The following is a 17,638-nucleotide window of genomic DNA, read 5'->3' as shown; positions in this document are numbered from 1 at the left end:
CTTTTATACATGTGACCAAGGTTTTTAAAATTGAACTAGACAACGAACCGGTCAGGGTTCCATTCCCAGGTCAAATAGTTCGACTGTTCAAATCAAACAATCGGCTCATTCTGAAAAAAAAAATTAAAAAATAAAAAATGATCAAACCGTTGAACGGTTCAACGGCCCAGATTAGTAGTTTGCAGACCAAACCAACGGATTTTGGCAAAATAACGGTTCTAGAATAAAACGAAACTGATCACCTGACTGGTTCCCGGTTTTTCCAGTCCGACTGTCCAGTCTAATCCAATTTTAAAAACGATGCATGTGACTAGGTCTTCCTCTAAAAGGGCTAATGAAATTTGAGTTAAAAATTAATATATTAGACATATGATCCCTATCTTTGATCAAACAAAGTCTAACTTTCTTTCCTATGTTAAATTAATGGTACATTCAAAGGTCCTATCTATTACTATATTCTAAAATCTTATTCTCTTTATTCCTTGACTTTTCATTGAAAAAAAAAAAACGGCTCAGTTTCCTTTTTATTAGAAAATTGAAATCACTCCCTTGCAAAATATAATCATTCTTTAACAACATCCCGTGCATCGTACAAGGCTTTTCTAATTTTAGATCGGTTTTTAATCACAAATGGTATTGAGATGGCCACTCTGCATCCCTCCAACAAAGACGCATGCATCAAACTTGTATAAGTGCATGTTTTCTGTGGTTATCATTGGCCCACACCTGCACCTGGCTTTATCCCCACCTCCTTATAATATGTAATACCAAAAACATACAAATGGAATCTTAGTTTCCAAATCAAAAAAAACAAACTCAGTCCAAGGGCTATTTAGTGTTAGTGGAAACCTTACTGCCTTGTAGTTTATGGCATTGTGGCATGTTTTAACCAGTGGCATATTTAGATCGTTAGAGTGCATCTTACATAGCTACCCAATGTAGATGATGAACTTACATATCTAATCTATTTATGAGGCGACGAACACCACTTACATAGCTATCCTGTTTGGGGGGAGGAAGTCATCCCCAAACAGGATTCAATTCCAACTCCCAAATCTCTACTATAACCACTCAAGATAACTTTAGCTATCAATCAACAAGTGGTTTGTTGGTGTATTAGCTAGTTTGTTTCAGTACTGGTGTGTTATAGATACATCATTGTGGTGTAGTTACAGGTAGCGGCATGCACAACAGGCCGCGCAGCAGCACGCACCGCCCGACAGCGCGCAGCACGCATCGCACGACAACAGCATGTGCCACACGACAATAGCATCGTGAGACATGCACGTCGCCCGGCAGCAGCAGTAGGGTGGGACCCACATGATAGCTCATCAGGGTGGGTCCACACTTATCATTCCTCGCCAACTCGCCGCCAGCTACGCCATCTTATCTTATCTTATCTAAAACAGGAGTTGTGTTAGTAGGTAATTAGGAGTTTGAGTTTAAGTTGGAGTTTGAATTTAATTAGGAATTTCCTTCTGTAATCTCCTATTTAAGGATCCACGAATTAATGAAAAGGGATAGAATTTTCGATCAAGAGAAGAGCTTAGGAGAGTTAGGGTGATCTCTTGGACAAATCACCCCCTAGTTTGCCACAATAGGGTCAGCACGCAAAGGAAAGGGCAAGGGAAGGCTAGGAGTTTTACCTATGGACCGCCCTGTGACGAGATCCTATGCGCGGGCCCATAACATTTTGGTATCAGAGCCAAGCGTCATGGGCGACATGGAGCAGCTGTCATCCAAGGTCCACTAAATGGAACACCGACTCGTGGAAAACCACGCAAAAGTAAGAGAAGTCAAGGAAGATGTTAGGGAGCTTCGGCATCTACTAGAGTTATACTTCGCCACCAGAGAAAGGAGCCCTGAAGAGGCAGCCAGCAACCACAGCCGCCGTCCCGATCAGGCCAAAGGCTCTGGTGAACGACAGAACGCCACCCCAGCTACAGCAGTCATACCCAAATACAGTCGTTTGGAGTTTCCCTTGTACAATGGCAACGATGACCCACTGAGATGGTTGTACCGCTGTGAGCAATTCTTCCGTAATCAGCGCATGGAGGAGAAGGAAAAGGTCAGTCTGGCTACATTTCACCTAACCGAAGAAGTGCTGCTCTAGTTCTACTGAGTAGAGCAGGGCGAACTAGGTCTTAGTTGGGAGCAGTTCAAGTTGTACTGCATCCTTCGAATTGGACCCCCATTAACAAGCAACCCCGTGGGGGAACTCATTAACCTCAAGCAGACAAGGACCATAGCAAAATATCAGTGGCAATTTCAGACCCTTCACGCCAGAGCCTCTTCAGTATGCCCAGACGAGCAGGAGGATATGTTCACAACTGGCCTATCCGAACCTCTGCGAGTTGACGTAGAGATGCAGAGCCCGCCTAACCTGGTCACAGCAATGAATTTAGCCCGAGCCTTCAAGCGCAAGTTGTAGATTAGCAGAGGGTCATCCAGCATGAGACGCCCAGCAACGACTTGGACAAACCCGAAGCCTGCTGGAGGAGGATCTTCGCTGGCAGCCAACAGGGAACTACAGCCTTTCAATAGTAACCCTCCCCGATCTACAACCAGCATAGGGAGCAGCACGACGGCACCTCCCATCAGACGCCTATCCAGAGCCGAGATGGCAGAACGCCGAGCCAAGGGCCAATGCTTCAACTGTGATGAATTGTACTCTGCCGGCCACCGCTGCAAGCGGTTGTTCTGCCTCCTGGTAGATGAATTGGAGGAGGAAGAAGAGGAGCAGACAACTCTAGAACCCGAGATCTCCCTTCACGCCATCACCGGAATACAAAACTCTCAAACCATGCAGCTGCAGGCCCAAGTAGCAAGAAAACAGGTACGGGTTCTGGTGGACTCGGGGAGCACACATAATTTCATCAGCAAGCAAGCGGCGCTCCAACTGAAACTACCGGTGGAAGACAGACCACGGCTTCAGGTAGCCATAGCAAATGGGGAGAGAGTTCACAGCCCAGGGATCTGCCAAAACATCCAAATACATGTGGATTTTGAACCATTCCTTGCTGATCTGTTTGTATTGCCCCTAGACGAGTTTGATGTAATATTGAGAATCAAGTGGCTCATCACCCTCGGCCCTATCCTATGGGACTTCAGTGCCTTGACCATGATGTTTAACCTACATGGAAAACAAGTTACCTGGAAAGGGACCAAGATGAGAGAAAAAAGACGACAAGTACATACTCTCCATGGCGACGCCTTGCACACTGCCGAGATAGAGAAACTTCTGGCCGGTTTTCCAAACATGTTCTCAGAACCCAAGGGCCTTCCCCCTGTTCGATCGTGTCACCATCGGATACCATTAATACCAGGGACAGGACCCGTGGTCGTTCGGCCATACCGCCACCCACACCTTCAGAATGATGAGATAGAGAACCAGTGTACAAAAATGCTGAAGCAGGGTATTATCCTCCCAAGCCGCTCCCCATTCTCTTCGCCAGTCTTGTTGGTGACAAAACAGGACAGCACTTGGAGGTTTTGTGTAGACTATCGGGAGCTCAACGACAGGACTGTCAAAGACAAGTTTCTGATCCCTGTGGTGGACGAACTGCTAGATGAGCTCCACGGGTCTCAATATTTCTCTAAGTTGGATCTCAGGTCAGGCTACTTCTAGGTTCGAATGGCCCTAGAAGATGTGAAGAAAACAGCCTTCCGAACGCATCACGACCACTTTGAATTCTTGGTCATGCCTTTTGGTCTCACAAACGCTCCATCCACATTTTAGGCCTTGATGAACGAGGTATTTAGACTCCACCTCTGCAGGTTCGTCCTAGTATTTTTTTACAACATCCTGATTTACAGTGCGTCGTGGGTGGAACACGTTTGGCACCTACGAACAGTTTTGGAGCTGCTTCGCCAATATAAGCTCTTCCTAAAATGAACCAAGTGTTCCTTCGGAGAGCAACAGGTCCTTTATCTTGGACATATAATCAACAGGGAAGGAGTCTCGATAGATGACTCCAAGATTCAAGCCATTCGAGAGTGGCCCAAGCCTCAGTCCACTAGGGCTCTCCGTGGGTTCTTAGGTCTCACAGAATACTACCGAAAGTTTGTAAGAGACTACAGACTCCTGACTGCCCCATTAACCAAATTGTTGAAGAAGAATGCATTCCAATGGGATGAAGCAGCGGATGCCGCCTTCACAAACTTAAGAGAGGCACTCTCCTCTACCCCCGTGCTGCAGCTACCAAACTTTAATCAGGAGTTTACGATTGAGTGTGATGCTTCTGGCATGGGCATCGGCGTAGTGCTGCAACAGCAAGAGCACCCCCATAGCCTTCTTCAGCTGCAAGCTAGCAGATCGGCACCTAAAGCTACCCGCCTACAAGCATGAATTAATTGGGCTTGCCAAGGTCGTCCAACACTGGAGGCCATACTTGTGGGGCAGACCTTTCATTGTCAAGACAGACCATTACGGCCTCAAGTACCTTCTAGAGCAGTGGCTTACTACTCCACCCCAGCAACACTGGACAAGTAAACTGCTAGGGTTTGACTTCCGCGTCGACCACAAGGCAGGGGCCTCAAACCAGGCTGTTGATGCACTATCTAGGCGTGATGAAGACACGGTCCACCTTTGCCCCAATCACCAACTTGGAGGGATCGGTTTATGACAAATTAATTACATTCAATCAGTCTGTGACAAATTATTTTTATGGATGACAGCCCAATGAACTTCGACACACAAGTTCTGGATGCACACCTTTTACATGAGTTTGGATGGGCTCCCAGTCCCTACAAAGGGCGCCCAACAGACACATCCACCCATGCGTTTAGAACATTCTCCCATATTTTTCAAAGATGTTCAAAAGACATGGGGGATGTGATTGTTGGGTCCGTGTGACGCATACAGTGCCTCACACCAAACTTACAATCCAGATTTGGTCCTCACACCAACATCACAATGCCTTTTCTTCACACATCGGGAACATTTCCCATACTTTGTATTATTATTTACAAGAAAATATTCTCAATACACGATGATATAAGGCTATAAGGTCAGTGTGAAGGGCATTATGCAAGAGTAAATCCTAATTCAATAAATATATAAATATATAGATTAAGAAAAGCATTCAAAAAACAAATTCAACTTCTCCAAAAGAAAACTCAATAGCCACAACAAACTAATTGGTGCTTTTTGTCCATGGTCCAAACTCGAAAAGTACCTCACAAATTTTAGAGTCCATGTATTTAATGTCTAACTACGGGGACTTGTGCGATGCACGGGGTTTGTTAAGCACAAGTTAAATAATTTTTTATATTTTTAACTTTTCAAATAATTAATAATTATTTATATTTTATATATTACTTATAATATTTTTTATAATATAAAAATAACAATAATTAATTTCAGTTTGGTTTGTTCATCAAATTGATGAAATGATAAACCGGCTAATTCGACTGGAGTTGGTCGATTTTTTAGTATATTCGATCGGCTTTGGTTCAACAATTTTCAAACCTGACCAAATTGGATCAGTTTCACTTTGTCTACTTTTAGACTAACCAAAATCGAACGACCTGACTATAAATATATATTAATATTTTATATTTTAAATATTTTTTTAATACAGGAAAGTGGGAAAATTAACATTTTTTTAGTTAAAATGTTTTATATCACAAAATTATTTTTTAATAATTCCACTACAATTTTTTAAAATGTATTTTTATTTTTTAAGTTTAAATCATTTAACACAACTAACAAAATTGAAAATTGACCCGATAAAACCCGAGTTGGCCGATTTTCACTAATGGTCAATCAGTTTCAAGTGGCCAACTCCCCAATCTGACCAAGTTGATTTGGTTGGCCAAACAACATAGAACCAAACTTAACCAACCTGTGAAACCTCCTAATCTCAACTAAGTTAAAAGTCTAATCTCTAATAAATGCACAACTATTAAAAATACATTGATAATGAAAATACAATAAATAACTAATAAAAATACAATAAATAAATAATTGAAAAGATACAATAAATGCTAAAAGTCTAATCTCTAATAAATGCACAACTATTAAAAATACATTGATAATGAAAATACAATAAATAAATAATTGAAAAGATACAATAAATGCTAAAAAATATTAAATTAGTTAATAAATAGTGTAATCTCAAATAATAGTTTAATCTCTAATAAATATTACTAAAAAATTATAATAAAAATATAATAAATAAAATAAACTAAATTTAAAATGTTAAATAATAGTAGTTAATCTTCAATAAATATTGAAATTTTTTTGTTAAATAAGAAAACAAAAATAGATTTATGCATAATTATTGAAAATATATATTATAAAGAGCAAAAAATAATTACTGAAAATACAATAAGTATTAATTTTAGAATATATAAATATATAATAAATATAGATTAAGATTTTAAAATTATTATTAATAAATATTATTTCATAAAAGATATTTTTTATAATTATTAATAGATATAATTGAATTTAGTTATTTGCAATATTATTTAGCTATTAAAATAATATAATTATTTAAAATTTAAAATATTAATTATTTAATAATTAATATATTATTTAGAATTATTTTTATACTTTTAATTTTTTTAATTTATTACATAATTTCGTTATTTTAACTATTTAAAATCTAGTTATGTTAAATATTTTTTATTTAAAATATTTATTTATTTATTTAAATATTTAAATAATATGTAAATTGTTTAAAATTTTTTATTTGAATTTATTTATTTAAAGTTATTACAAATTATTAAATATTTTTTATATAATTAATTAGATATTTTTAATATTTTTCTGTTTAATATATTTAGTTATTGAAATATGTAAGTAATATTCTATTTTTAATGTTAATTTTTTATTATTTGAATAACATTTAAATTGTATAATCCAGAAAATCATAATTTATATTATTAGTACATAATTTTGTGACAAATTTTGTAAAAATATAAAAATATTGATAATATGAATATTATTAAATCTTTTATAATTATTTTATTGTTTTAATAAATGTTTTAAAGTTTTTATATAATTCCGTTTGAATATTTAAATAATTCTGAATTTTTTTAATTCAAACTTTCTTTAGATAGATATAGATAAGAAGTGGGGGAGTGGATAAATAAGAATTAGAGATAATTTAGGAGAAAGTGGGGGATAGTGGAGGAGGTAGTTTAGGAGAATTTTTAGGAGAAGAGAATATTTAGGTTATTGGGAAGGAGAACATGTTTGGTTGTTTCGGAAATGATATAAAATAAAAAATAAATAAATATTTCAAAAATAGGCATAGTGTATTGTGTTGGTTGTTGGACGTTTGTTGCCTTGGTAAGCAAAAACTTTGGACTCGATCTACTTCTCACCTAGCGTTCCTCACACATCTCACAACAACCACACATCATAAACATCTCCTCATAAATGAAACATATGAGTAAGGGAGATGTTCCAATGTTAGCTCGAATTGTTGTGAACTTGTGATGTTGGTATAAGGAGTATATCAAGAGTAAATCCCGTTTCCTTCCAATCTTGCCTATAGCACCAATATAGAGGTGTAAATCGGGTTGTGTTGGGCCAGCATGGCATGACACGGATGTGACCCGTGTAAAGAGTGGGCCGAGCTTAGCCGTACTTCCCTCCTCTAGGATAATTTGGGGGGTCGGCATTGTGTCATGCCATAAGGTTTAGCAGGTTGGGGCTATGGGTTGGATCTTCGGCCTAGGCCGAACCAAGCTAAAAAGGTCCATACTATTCTTTTTTTGGTATTTTTAACATTTTGATTTTTAAATTTTTTTTTCTAAGTAAAACTAAAACACTTAACTTCCCATTTGGGAACAAATTGAAAAAATAAAAATTATAACAAAGAATTGAAAAAAAATACTTACCAAAATACAAAATGGACAACATGTTAGAAAAAAAAAGAAATTTATTTCATTTAAAATACAAAAAATTACATTGTTGAAAAAATAACAAATAATTTAAATAAATTGAAAAGATTACTCCATCTCCTTGACTTTAATCGTTGTTTCATCAGGTGTAGTAGTGTCATGCCCTCCTTTGTCTTGTAATTTATCCTCAACATTCAACAAATCTTTAAAGTAAAGTAAATGTCTTTTTTTTTTTTTTTGTTTCTCATGGAAGAGCAAATGTTTGCCCACGCAGTCAATACCACCCTTGCTACTAAATCTAAAGTCTATCTTACATTTTTAGCAAATGGCTCTTTTTCCCTTCACCTCAACCTCCTCTACTTTAAATATTTTCCAAATTGGGCTAGTGAACTTATTGTTGTGGAATTGGTTTCGGGAGGAGGAGCCGGCCATTTTTTCAATTCTAAAATTATAAAAATTAATTTGATTGCACTTACTTGAATGACCGAATTGCCGGTTCAGAATCTTAACTTGATATCAACTGTTGAAGACTCAAAGCCTCCTAAATTGCTAAATTGGTGTGATAAAATTGGTGGAGGATAGCGTTATTTATAAGAATTGAAAATAATTCAATTCTTATAAATAACCTAAAAACTAGTCATTTTTAGTTGTTGAAAGGAGTATTTTGGTCATTGTAAAATCACTTATCACTTTACCCAAATGCCCCAAAAGTCCCAAACTAGTTGTTATATAAGATATAGTTACAGGAGGGGCATTATTGTCTTTTTCTTCCCCTAAAACCAAAATACATAAATACCCTTCTATATAGCTATTTATAGGTTTATAACTATTGATTGAGGGGGTATTTCTGTAAAAATCCCCTAAAAAAAACTGAAACTAACCTTTTGGGGGTTCTCTAAGGACCACAACGGCTTGTTTCTTGAACAGGTTGCTATGCCGACCCACGGGCCTAAAACCCTCTGCCCAGCATGGCCCACACGATTATGCCGTTGTGCTAGCCGATCCAAAATTGTATCGGGTCATGCCGCCCACAACTGGACCCGATTTACACCTTTACACCCACAATAACATATGAATTGCCATGTGTCAAGTGTTAACTGATTGGGACCCACAATTTATTAACATGTGTAGTGGTAAGGGGATCATATTATCCACACTGGTTTATAAATTTACAATTCTATATGGGGCGTGGGGTGGCAGGCAGGGGAGACCCTATTACGATGTTTGAATGTGGTGATAATGATTATGGTTTGATTTAGAATATCATGATTCCACAATACAAAGTGCTATGTCATTATGTTCCGTGTATTTCACTGATCTTCCAATTCTTGAGTACCAACTAACAAGAAGCTTCATCATCACTGATCTTCCGAACTTAAGGAGAATCAGAAGTGTCCCACCTATGGGCTATGTCCTATACTCCTACGTCTATGTGCAAGTCGGGCCGGGCGCCCGGGCCCATTCACAGTTTAACATGGTCACAATCTGGAATAATCGTATGCAATTTGACAACGTGAGCATCCCTATCAATTTGAAGAATTTCCAGTTTTTCACTGCATGGCCCTTAGACATTTGGGCCGGGCCCAGCCCCAGCCCAAGTTGCACCCCATGTTAAAAAGCATTTCTGGCACTATCGCAGTAAGGATCCAGTTTGGTAACAGTCTAAATGCAAATATGTACAATGATGGATGCACAGTTTTCATCTTCTTTACAAATACTCTTTGCTTCAAGAAAAGGTAGATGATATTATTGGGTATATAACGTAACGTCTCAGTTGTGGAATTTCTTCACTTGAACGACTTGTAAATGTTTAAGAAAAATTCTGAACGACAAACTATTGGATAAGGAGGACGAGTGTAAGGAGATGAGAAATTAAAGGATGGTAGCCATTCGTTAGGGTGAGTGCCCAACTTGTATTTGATCATTCATCTATGAAAAGGCGAATAATATGAGAGATGATTGAGTTCAGGACTTTTGCTCGGTTTATTTGTGTATATATTGATTATTGAATAAATGTTTAGCAGCAGTTTACTGTTTAAAGAGAAATCAAGAAAGGATATCTAATCCTGATTTCTTTCGGGGTGGAAAGTGGAAAGCCCATGAATGAAGCATCTACGAAAATTGACACTCATCTGTTTTTTTTTTTCTCTTTCTTTTATTTTTATTCCAATTAGTGGGGGTGTACGTGTATGTTTCAGTTGCCAAAATTAGGGTGTTCACGGTCCAGTTCAGTGCGATTTAGAGAAAATCTCTGACCAAACTGGTAAATTACAATTTGAGAATTGTTTAAATCAAACCAAACCATTTTATTACAGTTTGAGAATTTTGGACCATTTTATCTTCTTTTGGGATTAAACCAATTAGAAAGCTCAAATAGCTCCCCTAAAAAGTAAAACTTAAAAACTTTTATTTATTAAATCATTCATTATATATTTATAATTTTATGCATTCCATTTAGATATATTATATATAATATTTATATATCATATATTCATATTATATATATATATATATATATATATATATATATATATATTTTTGGTTCAGTTTATAAAATTAAATAAACCAAACCAAATTTGTAAATTGTAATTTAGAAAATTCTCAAATCGAACCAAACCACAAACTCGGTTTGGTTCGGCTCAATTTTGCGATTTGAACCATATAATGAACCCCCCTAACTAGTCAAAATAACATATTTGAATTGGAGTGACTAAAAAAATAATTGATTTTCAAGTACCAAAAAAATAATACACAAAACAACCGGACAACGACAATAATGACTAAATTCACTATGAATTTATAATCTAACTTAGCATTATAATCATTATTTGAACAGTAATCAATCAAAGCTACTAAGCTAGAAAGTGAACATAACGAAAACGACTCAGCAACACCACCCAACAATTGAGCATGAAAAAATAACACAAATGGAAAATTTAAGTTCAAATATTTTTCGATCATTCTCTAATTTAAACTCCTCTTCTTGTTTTCTTGTTTGATCTATAAAATTAATAGCGGTGTTCCTTCCATCTGAAAGCATTCCATATAGACTAATCCAAAACGACCATGTCAAAACAAAAATAGTAATCTTCCCAAAGCTATTTAAAAGTGAAGAGTTGAACCACTATCTCAATTGCAAGGTATAGGGTTGTATAATCACCTTTCTCTTCATATAAACTGCTATACACCCAAAACAAATTAACCAAAAAGACCAGCATAAAATAGAAACCAAAAGAGAGTGCAAGTTAAATCAAAACTTAGAATTTTAGACAAAAATAAAAAAATAATAATAATAATAAACTAACTACTTCGTTGAATGAACTCTTATTTTGGATTCTAAATTGATTGTGTAAAACGAAATAGCATTCAAATCCTATAACATACTACACCCCTATATAGGTTCAAATTGGAGGATTTTTATAAACTTGATCACATTTTTATTAATAATGGGGAGATACATCCATTCAACTTATCAATTAAGTTTATCCTTGAAGGAGAAATTTTGAACTTATCATGATGATTTGATTCCATTTAATATCATGAAAACAATCCACAGTAATGTGACAGTTGTTCAGCCCAAGGTTTTTAAAACTGACTCAGACAACAAACCGGTCAGGGGTCCGATTCCATGGTCAAACGGACCGACCATTTGTAATGAATGAACGACCCATTTTGACAAAAAAGTTAAAAAAAAAGGCCAAAGCATTGAACGGCTTTAACAGCTCAACCACCCGGGTCAACGGTTTATTGACCAAATCTATGGTTTGGGGGGAAATAACGGTTATGGGGTAAAACAGAACCAATCACTTAAGTGATTCTCGGTTTTTCCAGTCCGGTAATCATGGTTCAGCCACACTGATATTTCATAAAAATTTAACCAACACCATGGCTAACTTAATAGGGCTATAATAAATTTGTATTATTAATAAGCGTAAGTTTAGAAATAAAAATCAGGGTGGTCAACGAAGAGCCATTAATCATTCTCATTTTTAATAGTGGTAATAGATATCAAAGTAAAAAAAAAACTACGTGCAAAAAAAAACAATAATCACCTTTGAAAACTACAATAGCAAAAGAAAAAAAAAACAGAAAATGCTTCATATATTAAAAATAAAAGCTGATGTGGGGTGACCCACCCAGCCCATTTGAGGCTAGGAGGCCCAGCCCTTGAGCGCCAGACTTGGGAACGAGATCCGCTATAGCAGGAGTTATTCTGCTCCCCCTCGTACGAAGCCAATCGCAAAGCGCCCACGCGTGCTCGCAAAGCACTCTGACTACCCTCATACGGCACCCATCCCAGGCATTCATCTCCACCCACCTCCAAGCGGCTCAAGTATAAATAGGGGTGCCCCCTCTAGGTAAGGGGAATCAAATGCAATCTGCATCTAGACTTGGAACTGATCTCAAAAGCTATATTCTAACTCCCCTTTTCGTACCCCGTACTAACTTGACTGTCAGAGACTCTGCCTCGGGTTCTCACTATGGGCCTCTAACGTATTCTACCTTGCAGCACCTCGGCCACCTGCCTTCGTCTTCTATAGTATTCGGAGCCCTCTCCGCTTTGGCATGCATACCTCGACCTCAGCAACAAGCTCCCCGAACACTCAAAGCCTTCGGCTAACCTTGGGATCTAGGGGCAAAATTACTTTGTTGTCCACGGACATCCTGAGCATCAACAATTGGTGTCGTCTGTGGGAATCGTCGCTAAGATGTTCCCTAAAAGAACTTTAACAAGCTAACAAGTCCCCAAGCTCCAACCAACCAACATGGTACGAAGAACAAGAAATACACAAAATCTTGTCACCAATGAACAGTTCCAGGCCGTGCTCGACCACCTGTAATACTTGACACAACGAGTCGAGCACAACTACCCCCAAGCAGGAGGCCACCCCTAGGGTGGTTGCCCCGCCGGGGAGTTAACACAATCGAGCTGCATGGGTCCACCAGCCAATCGGTCCCCAGCCTCGGCCACGCGCAGCAGACCAAGTCCTCAGAGTCTGGTAGCAGTTGCCCAGCCGACCCACTCTCCTGAACCACCAGACCTCCCAGCCAAAGGGAGGACAACTCCAGACCTCCCAACTAAAGGGAGGAGGAGTCGAAATGACTAGAGGATAGCCGTCAGCCATCTGGGCAACATCACTGACGCCGAAGGGCCAATCCGAGGGACAAAGGCGTATGTCGTGATCACCCCAGCGCCCATTCCAGGGCTGAGGGCCGGCATTGAGCCTCTTCCCTTCACGTCTCGGACCTCCGGGACGTCCTGAACAACCATCGCACTAAGCGCAAAGCATGCGGTCTCAACTCCGAGCACTCCAGAGTCTGTGTCGAGCACCATCGTGTTCGTGAAGACTGGGTTGGCACGCAAACCGTGCCCGATCCCATGTTCACTGAACTCTGAGCTAAGCTCGATGCTGTCAAAGCCGAACTCCGACAAGTTAAGGAATGTTGAACTGACACCTCGGTCGGGCAAAGCAATTGCCTAGGGAGAATGGATGTCTTCTCCCCTAATATCGTCGCCGAGCCTCTGCCCCCGAATTTCAAGGCTCCTGCCTTGGAGATGTACAATGGGAATACAGACCCGAACAACCACCTGGAGAACTTCAGGGCACTCATGATCCTAGGTGGATACTCTAACGCCTTGACGTGCCGGACTTTCCAGGCGACCTTCAAGGAAGCCACTTGGTGGTGGTTTTCTAGCCTCCCTCCTCGATCCACCACCTCATGGGAGCAGTTTTCTAGCATGTTCCTCGCCCGCTTCATCAGCAGTCGGTGCCCCTAGAAAAGCGTTATCTCACCAATGACTGTCAAGCAGAAGCGATGAGAGAGTTTGCGGTCATACATCGACCATTTCAAAAAAGAAGAACTCGAGGTCTATGACCTCGACCACCTGGTCTTCATGCATGTAGCCATCAGTGGACTCCTCCCCGGCTCAGTTCTCAAATGCTCTATTGCAAAAGTCATCCAAAGACAAAGTTGGAGTTCCTAGAAAGGGTCCAGAAATACATTGCCATCGAAGAGGCTTCGTCTACGAATGCCCATGAAAAAGGCACAGAGCACCAGGATGGATACCCCGAGAATAAGAGGAAGAACGGGGACCAGGGCTGTAGCAACAGCAATAGGAAGCCATCGGCTTCAACCTTGGCTTACAAACAATACATGCCACTCAACTTCACTCGCACATAGATTCTAATGCAGATCGGGCAAGAGAAATTTATGAAGTGGCCTGAAAAGTTGAAGAAGAACCCCAACAGGGGGAACCCCAAAAAATACTGCAATTTCCACTAAGGTACCGGCCACAACACCGAGGACTATTATGATCTCAAAAACAAGATAGAGTCCTTCATTCGTCGGGGCCACCTCATGCAGTACGTCAGAGGCGAGGCCGGTGCTTCATCCTCTCAGTAGTAGCAGCAGCACCAACAAGCAGCAGGCATCATTGACGTCATAGTGGGAGGCATGACATCGAGTGGAGCCTCGGTCTTGGTTTGCAAAGCCTACGCCAGGCAATTGAACATCCAGGGGCCGACCCCCAAGAAGTAGAAGAAAGAACCCCTCTCATTCACAGACGAGGACCTAAAGGAGGTAGCAGTCCCCCATGACGATGCATTGGTGGTCTCGACCATCATTGCAAACTTCGTAGTTAAAAAGATCCTTGTTGATAGTGGCTCCTTAACCGACATTCTTTTCTACGAAGCTTTCGAAAAAATGAAAATAGCTCAAGAGCGCCTCGAATCAGTAGATGCCCCATTAGTTAGCTTCTCTGGCAACATCGTTAAACCAGAGGGCAAGATCTCCCTACCAGTCATAGTAGGGGTAGAGCCCCACCAGGTGACAAGGATGATAGAATTCCTGGTCGTGAAGATCGGCTCACCCTACAACACTATCATGGGGAAACCAACTCTTCACGCACTCCGGGCAGCCATCTCCTCCTACCACCTCGCCTTGAAGTTCTCCATCGAGCACGACAGAGTTGTTCATAGGGACCAAAACGCCACCCGTCAGTGCTATGTGGCAGAACTAAAGGGCAAGAATAAAGAAGCTCTACCACTAGAAGGGCTCGACCTCAGGGAGGAGTGAGCTAGCTGAGGCCAACCGGCCAAGGACCTCGTCACGGTCCCCATAGACAAGGATGAGCCCAACAAAAAGTCCGTGTCGGGTCCAACCTTACCCCGAGAGCCTATCCAAACTGGTAAGTTTCCTCAGAGTTAATGCCAACGTCTTTGCTTGGTCTGCCACTGACATGCCCAGAATTGACCCCTCGGTCATTACACACAAGTTGAGTGTGGACCCGAGCTCTAGGCCAGTTCGACAGAAGAAGAACTTTGCACTAGAGCATTGGAAGGCTATAGAGGAGGAAGTTGAAAAGCTACTCGATGCCGGTGTCATCCGAGAGGTACACTACCCTAACTAGTTGTCAAATGTGGTTATGGTAAAGAAAACTAACAGGAAATGGTAGATCTGTATTGATTTCACAAACCTTAATCGAGCTTACCCCAATGATAGTTTTCCTTTGCCGAGGATATACTACCTTGTTGACCCCATTGCAAGGTACGAGCTACTTAGTTTCATGGAAGCCTTCTCCGGATACAACCAGATTATGGTGCACCCGGATGATGAAGAGAAGACCTCATTCATCACCGAACATGTCACATACTGCTATTGTGTGATGCCCTTCGGCCTCAAGAATATTGGGACCACCTACCAGCGCCTTGTCAACAAGGTGTTCAAAGAACAGATGGGGAGGAACGTCAAAACCTATGTGGATGACATGGTAGTGAAGAGCCTGAAAGCTAAGACTCGCGTCTCGGATATAGCCAAGACCTTCGACACCTTGCGGAAGTATAACATGAAACTCAACCCAGCAAGTGTGCCTTCGGCGTCACATCAGGCAAGTTCTTAGGTTTCGTCGTCACTCAGAGAGGTATTGAGGTTAATCCTGAGAAGATATAGGCCACACTAGACATGGCATCCCCGCAGACGGTGAAGGAGACCAAAAAACTCACCTACCAAATAGCAGCCCCCAATCGCTTCATGTCAAAGTCAGCCGACCACTGCCTACCATTCTTCCGTGCCATCAAGAAGCTAAAAGAGTTTCAATGGACGAAGGAGTGCCAATGTGCCTTTGACGAGCTCAAGGTGTACCTGAATTTGCCTCCCCTCCTCACCCAGCTGACTGAAGGAGAAACCTTGCACCTGTACCTATCAATCGGGGTTGAAGTAGTTAGTTTAGTCCTCATCAAGGAAGATGGCATGCAGAAGCTAGTGCACTAAGCCAATAAGGTCCTCTATGATGCCGAGACCAGGTACCCCAAGATAGAAAAGTTGGCTTTCGCCCTCATGATTTTGGCAAGGTAACTCTGGTCATATTTCCATGCCCACATTGTAGTGGTTTTGACGAACCAATCCCTCAAGGCTGTCCTTGTCAAGCCTGACGAAATGGACGATCGAGCTGTCTGAGTTAGACATCCAGTACCATTTGAGGCCTGTGATCAAAGCACAAGCCCTGACAGATTTCATAGTAGCATGCACCTTCAGCCGAGCCCTTCGCTAGTCCCCAGAAAACACTGAGGGGGATAATGTGGACAACGAGGCTCAACCTCGACAGAAGCTCTTTGTCGACGGTTCCTCCAATGCTAAAGAAAGCGGAGCAGGCCTCATCCTCCTCACCTCAGATGATGTTGCCCTGGAGTACGCGCTAAGGTTTGACTTCCCAACATCAAATAATGAATCCAAGTATGAGGCCCTCATCGCTGGTCTACAACTTGCTTGGGACCTCGGCTCCTCATACGTCGGAGCCTTTAGCGACTCTTAGTTGGTGGTGAATCAGGTGAATGGTGAGTACGAGGCTAGGGAACAAAGTAAGTGCAAGTACCTCACCAAAGTCCAAGATCCAGCCTGCCACTTCCTAAGCTTCTCCCTGCAATGGGTCCCTCGAGTCAAGAACGCACGAGCCGACGCCCTCTCTAAGTTGGCAAGCACCTCGAGCGGATCCCCTGGCTGGACCGTGCATGTTGAAAAGCTACTTCGGCTCTCAATTGAAGAAACTCAAGTACTTCCAATAGAGGTCGAACCCTCATGGATGGTTTCCATCGTCAACTTCCTATCAAATGGATGGTTTCCCAAAGACATAAATGAGGCAAAACGGCAGGCAACCCACTATACCCGGCTGGAAAGCTGTACCAAAAATCCTTCCCCTTGCCTTACCTCCAATGCCTTCGTCCGTAGGAGGGCAATTATGTGCTACAAGAAATTCACGATGACATCTGCGGTAACCACCTCAACGGGAGAGCGCTAGCCCAAAAAGCCCTAAGGCAGGGCTACTTCAGGCCTACCCTCCACAAGAACACAACTAGATTGGTGCAAAAGTGTAATCCATAACAGAGGCACACCAACTTATGCCACAAGCCGGCCACTGCTCTCTCGGCCCTCAACAGACCCTGGCCCTTTGCCAAATGGGGCGTGGACCTCCTTGGCCCCTTTCCTCCGACCATAGGGGGCAAAAAGTACCTCGTTGTTGCAGTAAACTACTTCACTAAGTGGGTGTAAGTCTAGCCCTTGGCCACCATCACGGCGTGAGCCATCCAAAGTTTATTTTGGAAAAACATCATCTCCCACTTTAGCCCACCCTACATGCTGGTCATTGACAACGGGAAGCAATTTGATGACGCCAAGTTTTGGGAGTGGTGTGCCTCCCTTGGCATCAAGCAACAGTACACCTCGGTAGGCTATCCTCAAACCAATGGCCTAGTCGAGGTCACCAACAGGACAATACTAGATGGAC

This window comes from Nelumbo lutea, chromosome 1, assembly GCF_056320005.1.
Source record: "Nelumbo lutea isolate HS-2025 chromosome 1, American lotus-T2T, whole genome shotgun sequence".
Classification (NCBI taxonomy): domain Eukaryota; kingdom Viridiplantae; phylum Streptophyta; class Magnoliopsida; order Proteales; family Nelumbonaceae; genus Nelumbo; species Nelumbo lutea.
The sequence above is the reverse complement of the archived record's forward strand: the minus strand, read 5'-3'. Positions refer to the sequence as shown.